This window comes from Panthera pardus, unplaced genomic scaffold (genome assembly GCF_024362965.1).
Source record: "Panthera pardus isolate Hobbes unplaced genomic scaffold, ASM2436296v1 HiC_scaffold_24, whole genome shotgun sequence".
Taxonomy (NCBI): domain Eukaryota; kingdom Metazoa; phylum Chordata; class Mammalia; order Carnivora; family Felidae; genus Panthera; species Panthera pardus.
This window is the reverse complement of record NW_026526810.1, coordinates 123619648-123638855: the sequence shown is the minus strand read 5'-3', so window position 1 is coordinate 123638855 and position 19208 is coordinate 123619648. Positions and strand designations below refer to the sequence as shown.

The following is a 19208-nucleotide window of genomic DNA, read 5'->3' as shown; positions in this document are numbered from 1 at the left end:
CAGAATCTGTGTGAATGGCCTATGAAAAGAGAGTTGTTTTTTTTTTTTTTTTCCTCTCTGCACTGGGATTTCAGGTAAAGCCTTAAAGTTGGGGGCAATGGGTGAAATAAATAATTCTGCATTTATCCAGAACGTACCAAAGAGAAACCAGACATGTTTTTTGGACACATGTACCTATCACCCAAATTCTTTCTTATAAATTGGAAGGTTGGTATTTATTGGGTGAACTATTTTGAAGGGAGTTTGCAGGAGTAAAGCTGCTATGGGTCTTCTCCTCAGAGAAGGGACTATAGGAGAGGAAAAGAGAGGAGAGGAGAGGAGAGGAAAGGAAAGGAGAGGAGAGGAGAAGAGAGAATGTTGTTCTCATTCATTAGCCAAAAGAAGAGAGCCCAATAAAACTACCAGAACTTCTCACAGACTTTGGTGTTGTCTGCTAGAAGGGGTGACCATGTCAACATTCCCTGGCTGAATGCCAGCTGGGGTTCAGAAACTCATTAGCTTTCCTATAGAAGAACAGAGTTCTCTAGAAAGGTTGACAGGTGTCCCCTGAAGAAGTCTAAAGATGAGAGGTTGGCTGGGGAAACTCAAAGTAGGAGGGCGAGAAGGGCAAGTTCAGGGGCTGAGCAGGCTGTACTTGCAGTTCTGAGGGACAAGAATGTATCCCCAAGGCATCAGGTAAATGTGTAAAAGGATCAAGGCTCAAGTTGTCTTGAAAGGATGCTGTCTAAGAAGGCTATCTGTGAGGGTAAGGGGACCTCAGAAGCATACTGCCAAGGCAGGACCTGATGGGGTCATGGGGCTTCAGCCTGGGGAAGAATTGTTTGGGTTAGGGGATGGTGTCACAGCTAGTCCCCCAGGTAGTCTCCAACATGCGCATAACTGCTACGCATAAAATAGAGCCAGTATTTATATGATGGAGGCACTTCAAGAGCCAAGAGAGAGCACTGAAAACAGCACCAATTAAGTAAAAATTCCTTTGATCTTTTGCCTTTCATTCCTCTTGTGCTTGGAGAACCCAGAAGCAGGCACTGGGCAGAGTGAGGTGGAATAGGAGGTACTGCAAAGAGAGAGAGCCAGATAATGACTCCCTCCCAAGATGCTGATTCCCAAACCTGAAATCAAGCCCAAGCTTGGTGAAGAAAGTTTTACTTGGACGCAAGGTTACAGTTTTGATTTAGAATGGTCTGGATTGCGTTTATTAATTTCTGAAGACAGGGCTATTTTTTAATGGTTGCAATTGACTGGAAAATGATGAATCTGCCCCATACATTGGTGGGAAAAAACAAAACCATTTCCTGATTATATCATACCCAGTCAAACCATATACAAGCCTGATTTAAAAAAAAAAATCTGCATTTCAGATATACCAATGAAGCTTACTTACTGTCCTTAGCTACATTGGCTTCATTCTAAAGATCTATCAAGATAGTGGTAGTTCATCTCCACACTGGATATTTAAGGATAGGCAAGAATTCACCTGAGGGAAACAAAAACATAATGCTTTCCAGGGAATGAGCATCATGGAAAGACTGATACCAGACCATCCTGTCCTCTCCAAAGCGAAGAGAAGACTCTTTGGGCTCTGGCTGCAGTTTTTTGCAAGATAGTTTTTAGCCCTTCTCCATGGACCTACATGGTTTCCTTACTCTCCATTGGGATGAATAATCTAATTCTTGCTGAGCCTGATTTCTCTATGGGAAGACTCAGATTGAAGGGTCAAAAAGATCAGATTGAGCTCTTATGGACAACCAAAGCCAATGATGCCTTTGGGAACTTTTTTGACCCTTTCCATTTAAAACCCCCAAGAAGAATCCAGAAACTCTTTGATTATCTGTATTCATATTAAGACTCGAAAACAAGCAAGGTTTTGTTTCATTTGACCAAGAATATTTTCTTTCTTTTTAGAGGTCACTTTAGGAGTCTTAAAATTAAGCACAGACAAACAAGAAATAAGGAAGCCTCAACAGCTTCCTTCATGAATGACAGATCAATAATCATTTATGCTAATGGTCTTGGATGGGTCTCTTCCTTTCCCACAATTTGTTCTAGTTGGCCATATCTCAACCTGAAGACCATTTTCCTTGGTGTATGCTGGCAGCTCCATGTTAAAGTCTCAAGAGAGTACTTTCCAAAGAATAGTAAGGCATTGCTAAGATCCCCAAGGACTTATTGGCACTGTTCTTTGACAGTCCTTTCTTACACAGAAGACGAAGCATTGCTTGAGTCATACTTCCTCTTTGCGAAGGCAGATGCAGGAGAAACAGATGAGCAGGGTTTCAGATGTGAGGAATCCTGGGTTGTCTTTCCAGCACAGTCATGGACTTTCAACAAAACCTGAGGCTCAAAGCCAAATACGTTGTTAAGTAATCTAAAGCCAGAGGGCGCTATTACACAGAAGACGTTAGAGCTTAAGTTGTCTTTTTTTTTTTTTTTTTTGAAAGAAGCCAGCTTCTAATACCCAACTTCTAGTTTAAAAGGGTTGGTTTTTTTTTTTTTTTTTTGGTTTGTTTGTTTGCATTAATTTCAAATTCGACCCCTAAAATCGGGCTTATGTTGATTTTATATTTTTTCTTCTAGAGCTAGTCAGATTTCTCATTACTAACACAATATTTTAAATTGCTCTTAGATTGAGTTAAACTTTTTTTTGATGGTATGGGAAAAGCATGGGAAATATTCTCCTGAATCCCCAAAACAGAAAAACTTAGCATTTGGAAGAACCATAGCAATGTGTGCCCAGTAAAGACAGTGGATGAAGGTCATTGGGCATCTTGATGAGAAGTCCCTGGTTTTGTAGGAACCATAAGATGAAACTTCCATTTTTTTGTAATTGGAATTTCTTGATTGAGGATTCAGTTGTTTTTTTTCTTGTTCTTCAGAAAACTCAACCTTGGTTCTAAGAGACAGGATTGGCCAACTCATCCCTATATTTGACTTTATCCGATGATGAAAATTCCTACAGCAAATGTCTCTTGTTTGGCCCAAATTAATACATCTCCTTTACTTTTAAAGGCAGGGAGTTAGGGCTGTTACTCTTGTTTTAGACAACCAAGAATGAGAGGGAAGTCAAAACACATGGCCTTTAGTGAGGTCTTGTGAATAGGGATATCTCAAATGGCCAACAAACCAGGGCAAAGGTCACCGAAGACAGACACCATCCTGGACTCATGATGAGCTCCCCACATCTCCTTGCTGGGATCAAAATCTTGCCCTGACCCTGAGGCTTGCTTGGCCAGCTAATAATTTTCTCAGATATTTTAATTCTTCTGGGAGGGTAGACAACGATTGGCATGTCCTCAGACACTCACTGGGGCAGTCCCCTTCAAACAGGAGACCACCTGGATTCACTGTCCTGCTGGCTTTCTGAATGTCAATTGTCATACTTCCTGGGAGCTTTTTCCCAGCAGGATTTAATGCTGGTTGAAATCTTCCCTGTGTTCATTATGTTCCTCTAGGGGCTGTGTCTTAGCTGCTGGCTGTGGCTTCTCTTCTCTTGTTAGAGGTCTCTTGATTCCTACAACACAATCAGTTCCTTTCATTTCACAGTGCTTGCTTCTTTTATGTTCCCACTAGCCCATGGCTGAGGTATACAGTATGCCTTGATGTCACTTCAATCAGAGTAGTGATAAGTAGGGACATATGCAGAGGTTTACGTTTGGAGAACTTCAGAAATTTTTCTTTTGGGTGGTCCTTAACCACCAGGAATCATAAGTCCATACAGAGGCAGAATTTCAGCTCTTTTGATTATGTGCTTCGGACACTATCCCACACAATTCTGAAACAACCAATCAGTACAATTAACCACTCCTTTGCAAGGAAGCATGAAAATATAATCATGCCTTAAATAGTATGGTTACAGTGTCACCTTGTTTTCTATCAGCAAAGAGGAGCCATTCAGTGACATCTCAAAATAACATCCCTTGGCATTGATTTTTAAGAGCTTACAATTCAGTGCAGTGCGGTTGCAAACAAATATTCATTAGGTTTCTACTCTGAGCAAGGAATTATGCTAAATACTCTATGGGACTCAAAGATGAATGAGGAAGGATGATAAAATAGAGTGAAAATAAATAAGAAGACCTAAAAAACTTCATAAGAAATTGAATTGACCTGAGGGGGAAAATATGTGTAAGAGAGAGAGAGCTGTAGAAGAATTCTTGTACAAAAGCACACTGGAATAAATATTCCTTATGAATCTCCTTCTTTGATGAGAAGCACTGATGCTGAGAAAGACAAAAAAAAAAGAAAGATCCAAAAAGGAATGAGGAGCTATTGCCTGTGTGGGAGCATCAGGCATGAGAGAAATGCCTCAGGAAGGGAGAGAAGCAGGGAAGCACTTTTTGTTCAAGATGGTGGGTTGGACACACATGTCTAATGTTGCTCCTTCCTGCAACACCTCTAAAGACTTACAGTGACTTTTAAGGGGCATAAATCTATAAAGATGGGGAGCATGCCACCCCTAATACCTGGGGCCCATGAGTAAGAATCTGAGTAAGAGGTCACGGCATATGTTTAAATATTTAAAAGTTATAAATCAAGCTAACAAGCTGTTAGAGTTTATCCTCTTGCCTTGACAAATATACCCTCATAATGACAACACTGAACATATAAATGTATATTCCTACCACATAACTGCAGACAGCGCAATCTGGGCAGTGGTGCACACACTTGAGCATGGCAGTATGCATCCAGCCCCATTCTCATCCCTTGCAAGAGCCCTCTCTTGACCATCCCTCAGGTCTAGGATGTACACGTTGGAGATTCAGCCTACTGGATGGATGGAGGAGGAAACCCTGGCAGGTCCCAGGCATGTCCTGCGGACTCCTTGGAGAGGGAATTTGGGGGCCCTGCATACAAAGAGTATGATCTCAAAGGGAAATAGGAAAGACCCTGGGTGGACATACCTCTTGCTTCAAAGAAGCTTTGCCTCTTTGGGATGGAAGCAGCTCAGCTCAGTTAACTCACCCAGAAATTTCTGAAACTGGAAAATGAAAAGGGTACAGAGTAGCTGACTTATCAGATACCAGTAGGGAAAGGAAGAACCAACCTGGTTTAACTATAAAATCCTCAAAAAGCTCTGAAATTGGGAAGAGGGTGGTGGTTCAGGGACTTCTAGAAGTGTGTATTTCCTATAAGAAAGAAGGGTTGAATGCTGTTTATGAAGTGATGAGATCCCTAGATTCTCTCTTCTTACTCCATACTTGTGGAGCAACCATTCTTCCTTCACCCAGGAAAGAAACTAAGCTTATTATCCATAAAGGGGGAAAAGGGGTCTGTGGACCAGGAGCAGCCAGGCATAATTGAAGGCAGGGTGCCAAAGTGAAAATATGGGGGTCTAGTTGAAATACGTCTATGGACAACAGAGACCCCACTTCTAGTTTCATCCTTCTCCATTCTGTTTATGAACACTGGCATCCAGGCAGAAAATCGGAAGATCTTCTCTGGAAAATATAGTTGGATCTTCACAGTCAATGTGCCCTCCTCATCTGCTCAGAGCTTCTAGTCCACAGGAACAGACAACCAAAAATTAGCAGAAGTTTGAAGTAGACTTGTAATGATAAAAGCAATACGAAAAAAACATTCTGGAAGAAATTGTGAGTGAAAAACACTTCAACCAAAAAATATGCTCTAAGAAAGTTTTTATAAAGGATCCAGCACCCATTGCATGAAGAACAAACTGCCAGAAAATAGTACTTTGAGAATATAAAAAGGCTTCTGAAAATGAAAAGCTTGATGTTAAAGAAGAAAATCCAATAAAGGGCCAGAAGAGAACACTGAAAAACCTCTTCAGAAAATAGAACAAAATGGCAAAAATATAAAAAAAATAGGAAACAAAATAATAAAACTAGCCTACATGGTCTAATATCTGAATATCAGGCATTCAGGAAGCACAGTAACAAAGAGAGTAATAGAATATAACCCACTAAATAATGTCAAGAAAAGTTCCCAAATGGAAAGACCTGAGTTCCCAGATTGAAAAGCTCACAGTATCCCAAAATATAAATGATAATAGATCCATACTGATGTAACCCATGTAGAATTTATCTGAAGTCACTGTAGCATTGGAGAAAATTCTACAAACTTCTAGGAAGAGAGAGAAGGACCCCCCTGCCCCCGGCCCCACACACACACCCAGAGAGAGAGAGAGAGAGAAGCAATAATAATAACAACAAAACCCCCCAAATGAAAAGCACATCTCATGCAAAAGAATCACAATGACCAGATCCTTCTTAAAAGGAATAGCCACACTGGAAGCTAGAACATATTGGAGTCATAGCTATAAAATTCTGAAGGAAATAAAAATTTCCAATAAAAATTTTTGTACCCAGAGATGCTATTAATGAATTGAGGCCAGAATAGATACATTTTCAGACATGAGGTCCTCAGAATTTTACTTCTCTATATAGCCCTTCTTGAGGGGATAAAAAAAAGCACCAAGAAATCAGAGGACATGTTGTGTTAGAGACAATGCTATGTGTCCCCTTATCCCAGCACACAGGAAGACTACATATCCCAGCATCCCTTGCAGCTATGGAGCCATATGACTGAATTCTGCCTACTGGAATGTGGGAGGAAGTGAGGTGCCCCCCACCCCCCAACTCCCAAATCAGGTCTGGCCCATCAGCTCTGGATATAAAAATATCAGAATGATCTTCTGGCTTCTCCTTCCCTTCCATGGTCACTTTGAGACCTTGTGTTCCAGGTGCTCTCTGGTGGAGAGCCACCTGATTTGCATTGGACTGTGACGTGAACAAGAAGTAAAGACTTGTTGAGTCATTGAGATTTAGGGTTTGCCTTTGTAGCAACTAGTGTTGCAATTTCACTCATAGAAAGTGGGTGTTGAGGTAACAGGAGCTTGGCATTTGCTTAGTGGTTCAATGGTGAGTAACAAAGGAACTAATGTCAGAAATTAAGAAATGGGGACCCAAGTCACACAGTGACAAACATTTGATAAAATGATCACTTGCTGTGATGTGGGAGCTAGTGGCCCAAGAAGAACAGATTACAAAGAATTGAAGCGTTGGCGGGATCGGCCACTCTGTGATCCATTTGGCAAGGAGTTGCCAGTGATAGATGGCCTTTGGAAATAACTGACTGGTGTGCAAGGAGAAATCACAAGGAATAAAAGGGGTACAGAAATTTGGGCCCAGAAAGCCATTTTCTTATAAAGCACAAAAGATAAGTGACATAGACTTACAGTAAAACTTCTCAGATAAAGTGACTTGGGCATGATGGTCCCATTCAAACCTGATGGCCTCAGTGTGGTGTGGTGGTCATTGAACTTGGAGAGGAACGGGGAGGGAGGGAGGAGGAGGCAACGAAAAGGGTCTCTATATAGGAGGCACCACCATGTTTAGAAAAGAACTTTGGGTACACTTGTTGCCTATGAATCTGATTGAAAGTGAATACCTCAGAAACTCCGGAGGCTCCTGAGGGAACTGTGTTGCCAAAGAAACCAGGAATTTGATTACCCCCCTACCCCAAAATCTTGAACCATTTGCAAATAATCCCTGCAGCCCAACCTCCACAACCAGAAGAGAGACTTCGCAGACTCTGTATACTTTCCTCCTGAAGGGACGCGCCTGCCAGCGCTCTGGTCAGATGGGAGAAAGGAAAATAAAAACCAGAGTCACTGAGAGAGCAGAGGAGAGGGTCACAGAGAGTAGCCACAGACGTTCCTTCCAGAGGCATCCGCAGGGCCCCATCCACAAATCTGCCTTGCCTCGGAGCGCCCAGAGGGATTTCAGAATTACTCCAGGGCAGTGATTGTTCTTCAACTTTTTTGGGAGAAGGACTTTTTGTCTCCAAGTTACCCTTTTATTTTGGTGTTTCTACAACCAGTGATTTTTGTTTTTACTTCGTACTTGTGAGATCAACAGGGCCAGAGCCAGTGGAGAGTACTGCTTTGGTTGTCTTGTCTACCTATTGGAAGAACGCTGAAATGGTTTGGTGCTCGGATGGGCAGACTTGGCAGACATAATGCTAGGCATTTCCCACACCATTTCTTCTTCCTGGTGCACAGGAAGTCTACCTGCCTCGACCCCCCTCGTAGTCATAGGTCAGGGTTCCTATGACTGAGTTCTGGCCATTGGGAGGCAGGTAGAGGGAATGTAAACCATTTCCAGGCCTGGCTCTGAATAATCCCATATACACTCCTCCAGCTCTCTATTCCCCTTCATGGGCAACTTTGGAAGCATGTGTTAGAGACAGCGTAGTTAAAGAGTGCACGCCCATACACCATAAGCGTGGCCACAACTGAGCGACTATGTGACCCGACTGTACAACCATGAGGATACAAATGCATTGTGTAAAGCTTGAAAGGTCAAGGTTTGTGTTTGCCAGCACTTCTTACTCTCATACACATGCAACATTGATACTGAGAGTGGGAAGATGGCAGCAAAGCCATGTGAGATCCTCAGGACGAACGGTGAGAGCCACACGTAGGGGACCACTGGTCTAGCTAGGGCAGGTCTGAGGGCTCTGAGAGGCCTCCGCCCTAAGGTGAAACCGGTAGAGTATCTGATATGAATGCTATTCAGGGGACCTAAGACTCTGCTAGAAAATTCGAGTTTGAATTACTGGTGAGAATACAGAAATTAAGGGGTGTGAAAAATAATTCACTCCAAGAAAAAGCAAGATTTGTGTTTACCAAAGGAAAAAAGAGTTATAGTTTGTTACATGCCTCACTTATAAATAGCATATAGAGTCATGATTTTATAGGCACCGACACGACCATGTTGGACAAAAGGGGATGGGGATGGAAAATGTGTGACGTATTGGTGAGAGAAGGGGAAGAAAGGGGGAGACTTATTTTTCATATCCAGGAAGCCAGTAGAAAATGCCTAAAACTCCCCAAATGCAGATACAGCAATAATAGTACATTATTTAGAGATATGCGTGTTTTCATACCGAAAGAATCGATTGAAAACAATCCCTTCTGAAATAACAGTCACGTCAGAGAAGGAGAAAGAACTTTAAACCATTTTCAAGGGTTAATTTTGTGTGATAGTTGCCTTAATGGTAGCCATTCTTCACGCAGGCTATTAAGAGAAACGAACCCGGTTTCTGTAGAGGTATTAAACCCTACCTTCCTGTCCCCCACCCCCAACCCCGACAATCCAATGCCTCATTACCCCGTGTAGCTACATTGTCCCAATGTGTGATCTGCACAGGTGGCTCAAGAATGATGCTCCTATCCACAATTTCTTCTCTGATAAACCAAAAAAATCACAACTGTTATTCTTTCCTTTCTCTTCAGACAATGTTGCCTATCTAGTCACGGTGGCTCAGCACACAGAAATAATTTTTGCTGTGGAAAATGTGTTCCCCGGTTTTCTTTCTCTCCCTACTTTTATTAAGTCAGGGGCCCACAGATTATGGCCCAAGGGCCAAATCTGGCCCATCACCTCTTTTTGGGTGGCCTGTGACCTCGTGTGGCTTCACATTTACCTCTCCTCCATTCACAGATATAAAGCATAAAAGGGGTAGTGAGAGGGGCGCCTGGGTGGCTCAGTCGGTTAAGCATCTGACTCTTAATTTTGACTCAGATCATGATCTCACTGTTTGGTAAGTTCAAGCCTCGCACTGTGTTGGGCACAGGTGGCACGGAGCCTGCTTGGGATTCTCTTTCTCCCTCTCTCTCTGCCCCTTCCCCACTCGTGCTGTCTCTGTTTCTCTCAAAATAAAGAGAACTTAAAAAAAGAAAAAGTGGTAGTGAGACCAGAATCAGAGACTTTTAAATAAAGAGGACCAGGAGTTTTGTCTAGAAATAGAGGAAGTGCTAATCAATTAACTTCTCGAAGACACAGTTGTATTATCTCCAGTGTGTAGTACAGTGCCTGTCACAGAGTGATAGTCAATGCTCATTGGCTTTCCATTCTAGCATCCGACACGTAATAGGCTGTTGGCAAACATGTACATGCATGTCTGAATGAATGGGGGAACAGTAAATAGGTATCGCTGAGCACCTGATACATGGGAAGCATGATGGGGGATGGCATATAGAAAGTGATTCTTAGAATTCTCAAAATTTCATCAGATTACAATATTTTGTGATGATGGTATTAATACACAATTATCAGTTAAATTGTGTGGTACAGACCAGTGCCTTCAAATTGGGGTACTCGGATCCCTGGGCATCTCTTTCCTGGCGTTAAAAAGCTGTTCTTTCCCATCGTCCCCTTTCCATAGCCCATTTTCCGCTGCATCTAAGAAAGATAAACACGTTACCGTTTCCAGTTCTTACTGTGACCCATGGCTTTGGGTTATACACCCCGCTCCCCTCCAGCCCTGGGCCAGGGCACAGTCCATTTGAAATACTGACTTGAGGGAAGAGTCTCTTAATTGGTGAAATTAAAGACCACCCCCCAAAGCTTCCTCTCCTTTTATGTCTTATGTGTATTTCTGTTAAAGACGAAGCATGGCATTGGAAATGGGGGATATTTGGGCCCCTACGGTTGTATTCTGCAATCAGAAGTACATTGACTCTAGGCCATGGACCTGACTTTCATGTAATTATCTGCTCTTTTATCACTGTCCCTGAGAAATGCATAGCTGTTGAGAATTTGATGAAGATAGAGCAAAGAAAATATTGATAAGAAATAATAAAAGCTAAACATGGCTCTCTCCCTTGTGGCCACTCCCCCAACAGATTTCATGTAAGGGGTCCTTCTCAGTTGTTCTCAGTGCTTATCCCTGGGACAAGTCATTAGCTGGAAAGAAAGGCACCTATGAGTAGCCCAAGCAGAAGCGATCAGTGATGGTTAGTTAAAAAACAAAAATGTAACTGAAATATTTTCAGGAGCTATCAGATTTTCAAATTACCTTGGATAAAGCTTGTGGATCAAACTTTTGTGTGTCTCCTTTTAGTTTATGATAATCCTGGCCTGCTTGTCTTACTTCAACTTATAAAATGTTTCATTCTGTCCATCTTCCTGATAAGAAGTAGAAAACAGGATGGCGGAAGCATTGGTGAAACGTTGAAGCACGTGGTCTTTTGTGGAACAGAACTTTTTCTTTGCATAAATCATGTCCAATCACAATGTCTGATGACATTAACGGTGTTATTTCTCAGTCTCACACCTTATTCTGTTTTCATTTTTCCTGTAGTGTGTTCTCTATATTAATTGAGAATGTTTAGTTTTTCTATAAAAGGCGAGACAACAAATGGGATGGATAAAACCCACAAGTGTATAAAACAAGGCAAGAAAGCTAGTAGTAGCTTATGAGATATGGGCCAAATTGATAGGACACGTTTGGGATAGATAATGGGCAAACAAAGAGCTTGTGAGGCACAGGCAGAATTGGTAAGTGTGTTAAGTATAGACAGTAAGTAACCTGTAAGGTGTGTTGAAGATGGAATAAGTGGAATGTGTGACAGAACAAATGTGCGTTACTTACAGATACAAAGACATGGGAAGACCAAATTCTAAATAAAGAGGATGCCACTTCTGGGCATCTTGAAACTGGCCACCCACCGGAGGTTCCCAGTATGGTCCTATTCTGGCCCCACTTGTGCTCTGCCCAAGAAACTCAGCCAAAACCCGGAGCTATCGAGCAGGCTAACTGCCAGGCTGTTGCCATAGCCAGGCATCTGTGTTCTGAGTCTCTCGGATGGTGTTTGTGTTGGCTCTAGGCACTTTCTGCCTGCTAAGCCCTCTTGTTCAAACCTCAACTCTGGTTTTCATAAGCCCACCTTCAGTGGGAGATACTGATGCGGGAAAGACAAGATGTAAATGTTGTGCGACCCAAGATTTAGGTAGTGTTGTTTTCGCATCCTGGGCTGCAGGACGCTTGAGCCTTTCTTCCTGGGCCCCTTCCTGCATCAAGAAATATTAAAATTATATTTTCCTACGGCATTGGAAGAAAGACTAACATAATCCAGGCTGGATTATACTCTTTTCTTCTTCTTCTGATTTTAAAAGAAGTTACAACAGTTTTGTGGGCCCCAAAAGTGTTGGGGGCCCTTAAGTACTACGTCCAAGGTGCCCGATGGCGAAGTTGCTTTGGTCCATCTGCTTGTACCCCATGCTAAGTGTGCTAGCCTACCCCATGTCTTTTTCTTGCTTCTCCTTGTGCTTCAACTTGATCAAATCACAGCTTTGTGGGATTCAAGTATTTTAATTTGAATCTTTAATGTGATTTTTAAGGTTTAATGTGAACCTTTCTGTTCTGTGACCTTTGAGATAGCTTGCCTGAGAGCTAGTTGAGAGGTAGTTGGAAACTACCATTATGTCAAGGTAATTCCCTCCATGACATTCCCCAACGCCAAATATCTGCATATGGTATACACATGCATACCCTCCTGCTTTTTCCCCTGGGCTCCCTTCACAAAGAGCTTCTTATTTTTAACTATACATTAAATTTTGAACTGTTACGAGTTAATGAAAAACAGCAAATCGACTTATGCTTGACTTTATAACTTATAAAAATCCATAAACCAATGACATTAGATCTGCCTAATTATAATCTTGACAACCTTTAGTAGTTCATCCTACAGTAGTGTAAGCTTACCATTGCGATTTGTGTCTTTTTCAGCAGATTGTGTACATGAATGCATTTATTTGGATCAAAAATTAAGTCAGAATTGTTGTCTTCTCCTGACAGTCTGATTTGATTAACTTGATAAGGAGGACTGGTTTTGCTAACTAGGTTATGTGGCAGTTATTTTTCATAAATTGAGTGAGCTAAATACGCAACACCAAGGTTTTGACCATATATGTATTCTATGAATATCACATACATGTAATCAGAAAAGCATATTGAAATTAACATGTATTTTCATCGCATTTTCCAAGTATGTTGGATTAAACAAGATAACTAAAAAAAAAAAAAAAAAAATTCCAATGTGAACGTGGCATCTGTCTTGGTGTAAACTGTTTCCCTCTCTGCACTTGGCCATGACCTAGCTTCAGTGTCTTCTGTGGTAGGGAAAATGACTACCAAAGATGTCCACATGCTAATCCTTAGAAACGGTGAATATGTTACACTACATGGCAAAAGGGATTATACAGATGTAGTTTAGGTTACAGACCTTATGGTAAGGAGATTATTCTGGATTATTTAGGTGGGGCTGCTCTAATCACACAAGCCTTTAAAAGCAGTGAACTTTCTCCAGCTGGGGACGAAAGAATGTGACCAAAGAAGACAGAGGGATTTGAAGCACAAGAAGCATGTTACTCACTGTTGTTCACTTTAAAGGTAAAGAGAACCGTGATCAAGGCTCTAGAAGCTGAGAGAAGCCTCCTGCTGACAGTCACCAATGATACCTCAGTCCTACAACCAGAAATGACTGAATTCTGCCAACAGCCTGAACAGGTCTGGAAGCACCTTCTTTTCTGAAGCTCTCACTGAATTGCTGAAGCTGGCCGACACTTTGATTTGGGTCTTGAGACCCGAGAGCAGAGGTGCCGGCCGAGCCCATCTTACCTACAGAACTGGGACATAACAGATTTGTGTTGCTTCAAGACACTAAATTGGTGATCATCTTTCACAGCAATAAGAGCAAAGGAATATATATCGTTCTAGCTTTCAAGAGAGTGCCACACCTGCAGCTGGCCTGTTTATTGCTAATTTTCTATTTTATTCCCTCCGGGACAGTGGTCCTTACGGAAAAAAAAATGCAACTCTGTTTCAATCTCAGTCTTATTGTTATGTTGTAGTAGCATTTCTTTGAAATGAAACCTAACTCAAAAAGATTGGTTTTTAAAAGCCCTTTTATCTATCTCTCTATTATCTATCCATTTATCTATTTATTTATTTTAGTGACCCAGGTGACTGGACAGGGTAATCATGGAGGGCTGCCTGGTCATAGAAGACCAACAGCTACGGCTCTGGGAAATGATCCCTTGACCCTGGACTCAACATAATGTAACAGAGGACTAGTTCCTTCATAAGGGACTGGGACACTACATTATTAAACAATCTTAGCTCCCAGCAGGTTATACATACTTCAGATTCCAGAAGAATATTTGGGAGTTCTTTACTTCAGGTTTGAGTGTCATCCTTGAGTCCATTGCTGGTCCACGGTGGGAGGGAGGATTTGTGAGTGGTTCCTGTTTTATGCAATTCATTCCAGGCTTCTCTGTGGCCCCAAGTCCTATGTCCTAGGTCTTGTGGGCAGTCTCTTACGTTCGGTTCTCTTACAGTGTACTGGGAACCTATCCCTTGTCTTGATCCCTGCTTGTAGCCAGTACTCCTCTATTGATTTCCTTGGTCCCAGGATCATACCTCAGGATCCCAGGAGCCTCCTAAGCCACTGTCTAGTCAGTCCTATAATATTCTCCTCAAAGAGAACAAAGTGGTGACAGTGAGTGAGTGAGGAGCAAGCAGTAAGGTCTTCATATCCTTTGGGTAGAGAAGTGAGGCAAGCAGCCCTTCCGTATGGACACCATGAAACTCCCATTTCCTAATCCCAGTGAATTATTCTCAAAGAGTCCTACTGTCTTGAGCTGAATGCCCAAAAGCTACTAATAGTATTCTAGCTTTGTTACATGTCATGACCCAAGACAAGAATTGGGAGGTAGAGAACAGAACTGCGAGTGGTTAAGGGAGTGTGGAGAGAGAGAGGCCATGTGGACAGAGAAGAACAGTGATCTTCAGTTAGCAGAGGCAGTCAGCCCATGGCAACCCCAAGGGAGGAAACTGGGGGGATAAATGTGCTGACTTTACTCGGCTTCCTCTACCTTGTATCTCCTGCAGGGACTCCCTAGTAGCTATACTCTAGCCAGAAGCTAGAGTTAGGGAAAGTTAACCCTTGCGTGTGATCTACCCACGTTAGCTTTGCAAGGCACAGAGCAGCTTGGAGAGTGGATCTGGAGATACAATGGAGCATATCTAGCAGCTCTGAATAGTATGGTGCTAGAGACCACACCCCAGTTTGACTCACTGGGTAAGACCTGAAGTCCTGTAGGAGTAGGGGTTCAGAGGCCAAGAGAACAGGGGTGCGGTAGTGGCTATGCTTTTAAGGAATCTAAAAGCCTTACTCCAGAGTGCTAGGGTTGAAGAAACTGACAAATGGCATCACAAGTCACGGTCCTGGGGCATTGAGGGACATCCTGATAACTACCCCGATTCCAGAGGGCATGTCTGTGTTAACTTCAGTGAGACCCTCATTTAGGACTATGGCACTCAGGTCCCCTGAAAACGGTGTGTGTGTGTGTGTGTGTGTGTGTGTGTGTGTGTGTGTGTGTGTGCGTGGACAAGCACGCATACTCACAGCAGTCAACACTGGAAAGTCAAGGTGTGGAGGGTACGAGACACCTTTTAGTAGTATTGTCTTATTCCTAAATATTTTACTCTGGGAACAGCCCTGGATCTATAGGAGCTGGTTTCTCACAGCTACATATGTACTAAACGACACTACCCCTTAGCTACAGCTGAGTGATTCAGGAATGGGTACCTGGCCTATGTCAAGGCAGTTTGAATCCTTTCCTAGTATCTTGCTAACTGGAGGATAAAAATAAGCTTTCTAGTCCAGGGGAAGAAGGCATTATTCAATGGGACATTCAGCAACTGGCGGATGCCCCATTTCCTGCCACATAGGAGAAGTCCTCCACTTTGAGAAGAAACAGTCTACCCAGGAGAAGCAGAGGCAAGACAGAGTCCAGGAAGTGCTCAGTTTCAGTTGCTCTTGACTTCCAGCTGCACCTCTGCCTTTGCCACTTGATTGTTCAATCCTTTAGTAACGTAAGTTGCCCCACTATTCTTTCAATAAATATCTTTCCGTGGGGGCGGGGGAGGCGGGCTCAAACCTTGCTTAAAGTTAAAGAGCCCTTTCTAATAGAGCTGATAGAGCGGATAGGTCACACTGATCCCACCACGTGGGGAAAAGATTGCAGTAAGGATCAAATGTAAGGAAGTCGGAAGCTAGAGAGATCCTCGTGGACAGGGGGGCAAGATGAAAAGCCTGATTAAAGCTTGGACTCAGAAGGACGGGGAGGATTCTTTCTTGCAGAATATTCCAGGCAAGGAGAACAGCATGTGCAAAAGGGTGGTGGTCCCGACTGCAAAGATAAATTTCCGTGGCAAAGAATAGTTGAAGTCAAAATGTGTGCAGGGGGAGACAAGGTGGAAAAGGAACTTAACTGTTGAGGACCTTGAATGCTAGGGGAAGGAGTTTGTGGTTTTTGAACATGGAAGTGGTATCCCAGAAGCTGTATTTTAGGCACATTGACCCGGTAGTGTGCCAGGTGAGCGGAAGGGTGTAAGAAGTGGTGTTAAATGGCCTGATCATCCTGAGATGGCCAAGGGCCTGGACCAGAGCAGTAGAGGTGGGAATGGAGAGGGAGGCGGTGGGGGGGGGGGGGGTGTCGTTCGCCTCTGTACCCTTCACATTCCTTTGCGGAGTGACTGGCATCTAGTAGGTGCTCCCCAAATTCTTGTTAATAAGTAATGAGTTCTAGTCAAGTAATGTTATATCCACATTATCATCATAGGCTCTAATATCTATGTATGTAAGACTAGAACTTTAAAATAAACTGTATTGTTGAATTATTGAGGACACTTGGTCTGGTTATTTTAGCTGTCACTGAATTTCAGTAGAACCTGAGGTAAATTAGAGCAATACCTGTGCCTTATTGTTGAGAACCAATCATTCCCTTTATTTTTTTTTATTTGTATGTTAAATATTTTTAATGTTTATATTTGACAGACAGAGGGCGCAAGTGGGGGAGGGGCAGAGAGAGAGGGAGACACAGAATCTGAAGCGGCTCCAGGCTCTGAGCTGTCAGCACAGAGCCCGACGCGGGGCTCGAACCCACAGACCGCGAGATCATGACCTGAGCTGAAGTTGGACACTCAACCGACTGAGCCACCCAGGCGGCCCCCAATCATTCCCTTTAGATCCCAGCAAAAAATCAGGTGCTGGAGGAAAACTTGTTCACGTGGCTTTTAGAAACTCGCTTTCCTTGCATGTTTGAAATCTACTGAGGCCATTCTATTAAAGAATCATCATTTCATAAGAAAATACAATAGCTTTAGCTACTTAAAATGTTAATTGGTATTCTACAACCAAAACATTTATTAGTCTGATGTAGAATATGAAATTTTCCTTTGCCTTATAACTTCTCTTTAGAGAAAATGGCCAAAGAGCCTTAGTAATGATGCAGGAAGACAGAGCATTAAAATGCCTCATATATTCCACGGGTCTCCTATCTTAAGTACTATGTTTTCAGTACTTCATGAATCTCTCTCCTTTTATTAAGTGGGAGACGCTGTTCTCCCACTGTGCGTGTCTTCATTTTTTTTTTTAATATGAAATTTGTTGTCACATTGCTTTCCATACAACATCCAGTGCTCATCCCAACAGGTGAATGTTCGTGTCTTCCTAACTTCCCATTCACTGATGTCATATTAGTAGCTTGAAATTCCGGTGGGATTAGCAAATAGTATAAATTAGGTCTTCTGGGGCACCTGAGTGGCTCAGTCAGTTGAGCATCCGACTAGTGATTTTGGTTTGGGTCATGATCCCAGGGTCGTGGGAGTGAGCCCCACATTCGGTTCTGTGCTGAGTGTGGAGCCTGCTTAAGATTTTGTCTCTCTCCCTCTGCCCCTGCCCCCGCAAATAAAAAAAAATTTAAGTCAGGTCTTTTATTTATATTCTTGGTTGTCTAGACCCAGAGGCTGGCGAACTATGGCCTGTGGGCCTTCAATCTGTTTTTGCAAATTAGGTCTTAGTGGAATACAGACCCATCCATTTAGTTTTAATGTTTATTCATTTTTTTTTTTTGATAAAGGCAGAGTGCGAGTGGGGGAAGGGCAGAGAGAGAGGGAGACACAGAATCTGAAGCAGCCTCCAGACTCTGAGCTGCCAGCCCAGAGCCCGACGCAGGGCTCAAACCCACGAACTGTGAGATCATGACTGAGCCAAAGTCAGATGCTTAATCGATGGAGACACCCAGGTGCCCTCAGGCCCATCCATTTAATATGCATATTGTCTATATGGCTACTTCCAGGAGACAATGGCAGAGTTGAGTAGTTGCAAGAGAAAGCATACAGCCCACCAAGCTTAAAATATTTACCGTGTGTCCCTTTAACAAAAGTTTGCTGATCTCTGGTCTGGACTTAAAAAGTGATGAGGTAAATGCTAATAATCAAGATTAAATTTAAGAGCGGGCTGTGTTCATGGCAGAGAGAGAGAGAGAGAGGAGGGAGAGAATCCCAAGCAGGCTTTGTTTGCACTGTCGGCGCAGAGCCTGACGCGGGGCTCAAACTCACAAACCGTGAGATCATGACCTGACCTGAAATCAAGAGTCGGATGCTTCACTGAGTCACCCAGGCGCCCTGAGTCTTACAATTTATGATGAAAGTACAACGTATAATATACATACCTCTTTTTCTTTTTTTTTGGAGAGCCAGTTGTTAAACACTTGCGAGCATGTCTCTGGACAGACTTGGGTAAGGTCAAGTAGGTCGTTTAGCCTCTCTGAGCCTCGGTGTCCATGTCTGTAGTGTGTTATAGTAAGAAGAAACTAGTATTATCCACTAGACAAGGGATCAGCACATTTTTTCTCTACAAAGAGCCAGCTAGTAAACATCTTTGGCGTTGTGGGCTAGCATGTGGTTTCCCTCACAAGGACTCAGCTCTTGTCACCGTAGCACGAAGGCAGCCCTAGAAAATGTATAAATGAACGGGTACGATTGTGTCTGATACAATTTTATTTAACAGGCAGCGGGCTGGGTTTGCCGCTGAGCGATGGTTTGTTGGATCCCGTGCAAGATTATACGCTTCTCGAGAGTGGGAACTGTATTTCTCGTGATGAGACTTGTGTCCTTAGAACTTGGCACGGTTCCTGGCACACATGGCAAGAAATCAATAAATATGTGTAAATACAAAAACAGCCGCGAAAATGAAGCGGCGAATGCCACCTGCACCAAGACGGCTAGTGCTCGCCAACAGGATGCTGAACAAAAGAAGCCGGAGACAAGAGAGTGCCTGCTGTATGCATCCATTTCTACAAAGTGCAGGAGCAGGCAAAACAGAACTCCCCCTTCCAGTCAGGATGGGATAACAGACTGAACTGATCCCTCCCACCACAAGCAACGGAAAAAAAGCAGGTCGAATGTATGATTTAATGACGTATGACCCTGGGCCAAGAGGGCAGCACTGGTCTGTGGTCTCTGAGAATAGGGGAAAGGAATGAGGCATCCAGACACAGCCTGATGGTCTTTCTGAGTGCTGGACACGGGGACAGGAATTTTTTTTTAATGTT

General features: G+C 43.0%; 1 protein-coding gene across 13 annotated transcripts in view; it reads right to left on the bottom strand.

Annotated features, from left to right (window-relative positions):
• Positions 1-19208, bottom strand: part of GPR65 (G protein-coupled receptor 65) — a 143483-nt gene that overhangs the window by 31810 nt on the left and 92465 nt on the right. For 3 of the 13 annotated variants that reach the window (XR_002083602.2, XR_002083596.2, XR_002083600.2), the window contains one exon: positions 18632-18788. The exons of 8 other annotated variants lie outside the window; for them this stretch is intronic. The gene's annotated coding sequence lies outside the window, so the exon portion shown is untranslated. Of the gene's footprint in view, positions 1-17054; positions 18442-18631; positions 18789-19208 lie in introns of those variants that run through there. 2 more of the 13 variants (XR_002083598.2, XR_002083601.2) reach the window with 1 other exon arrangement.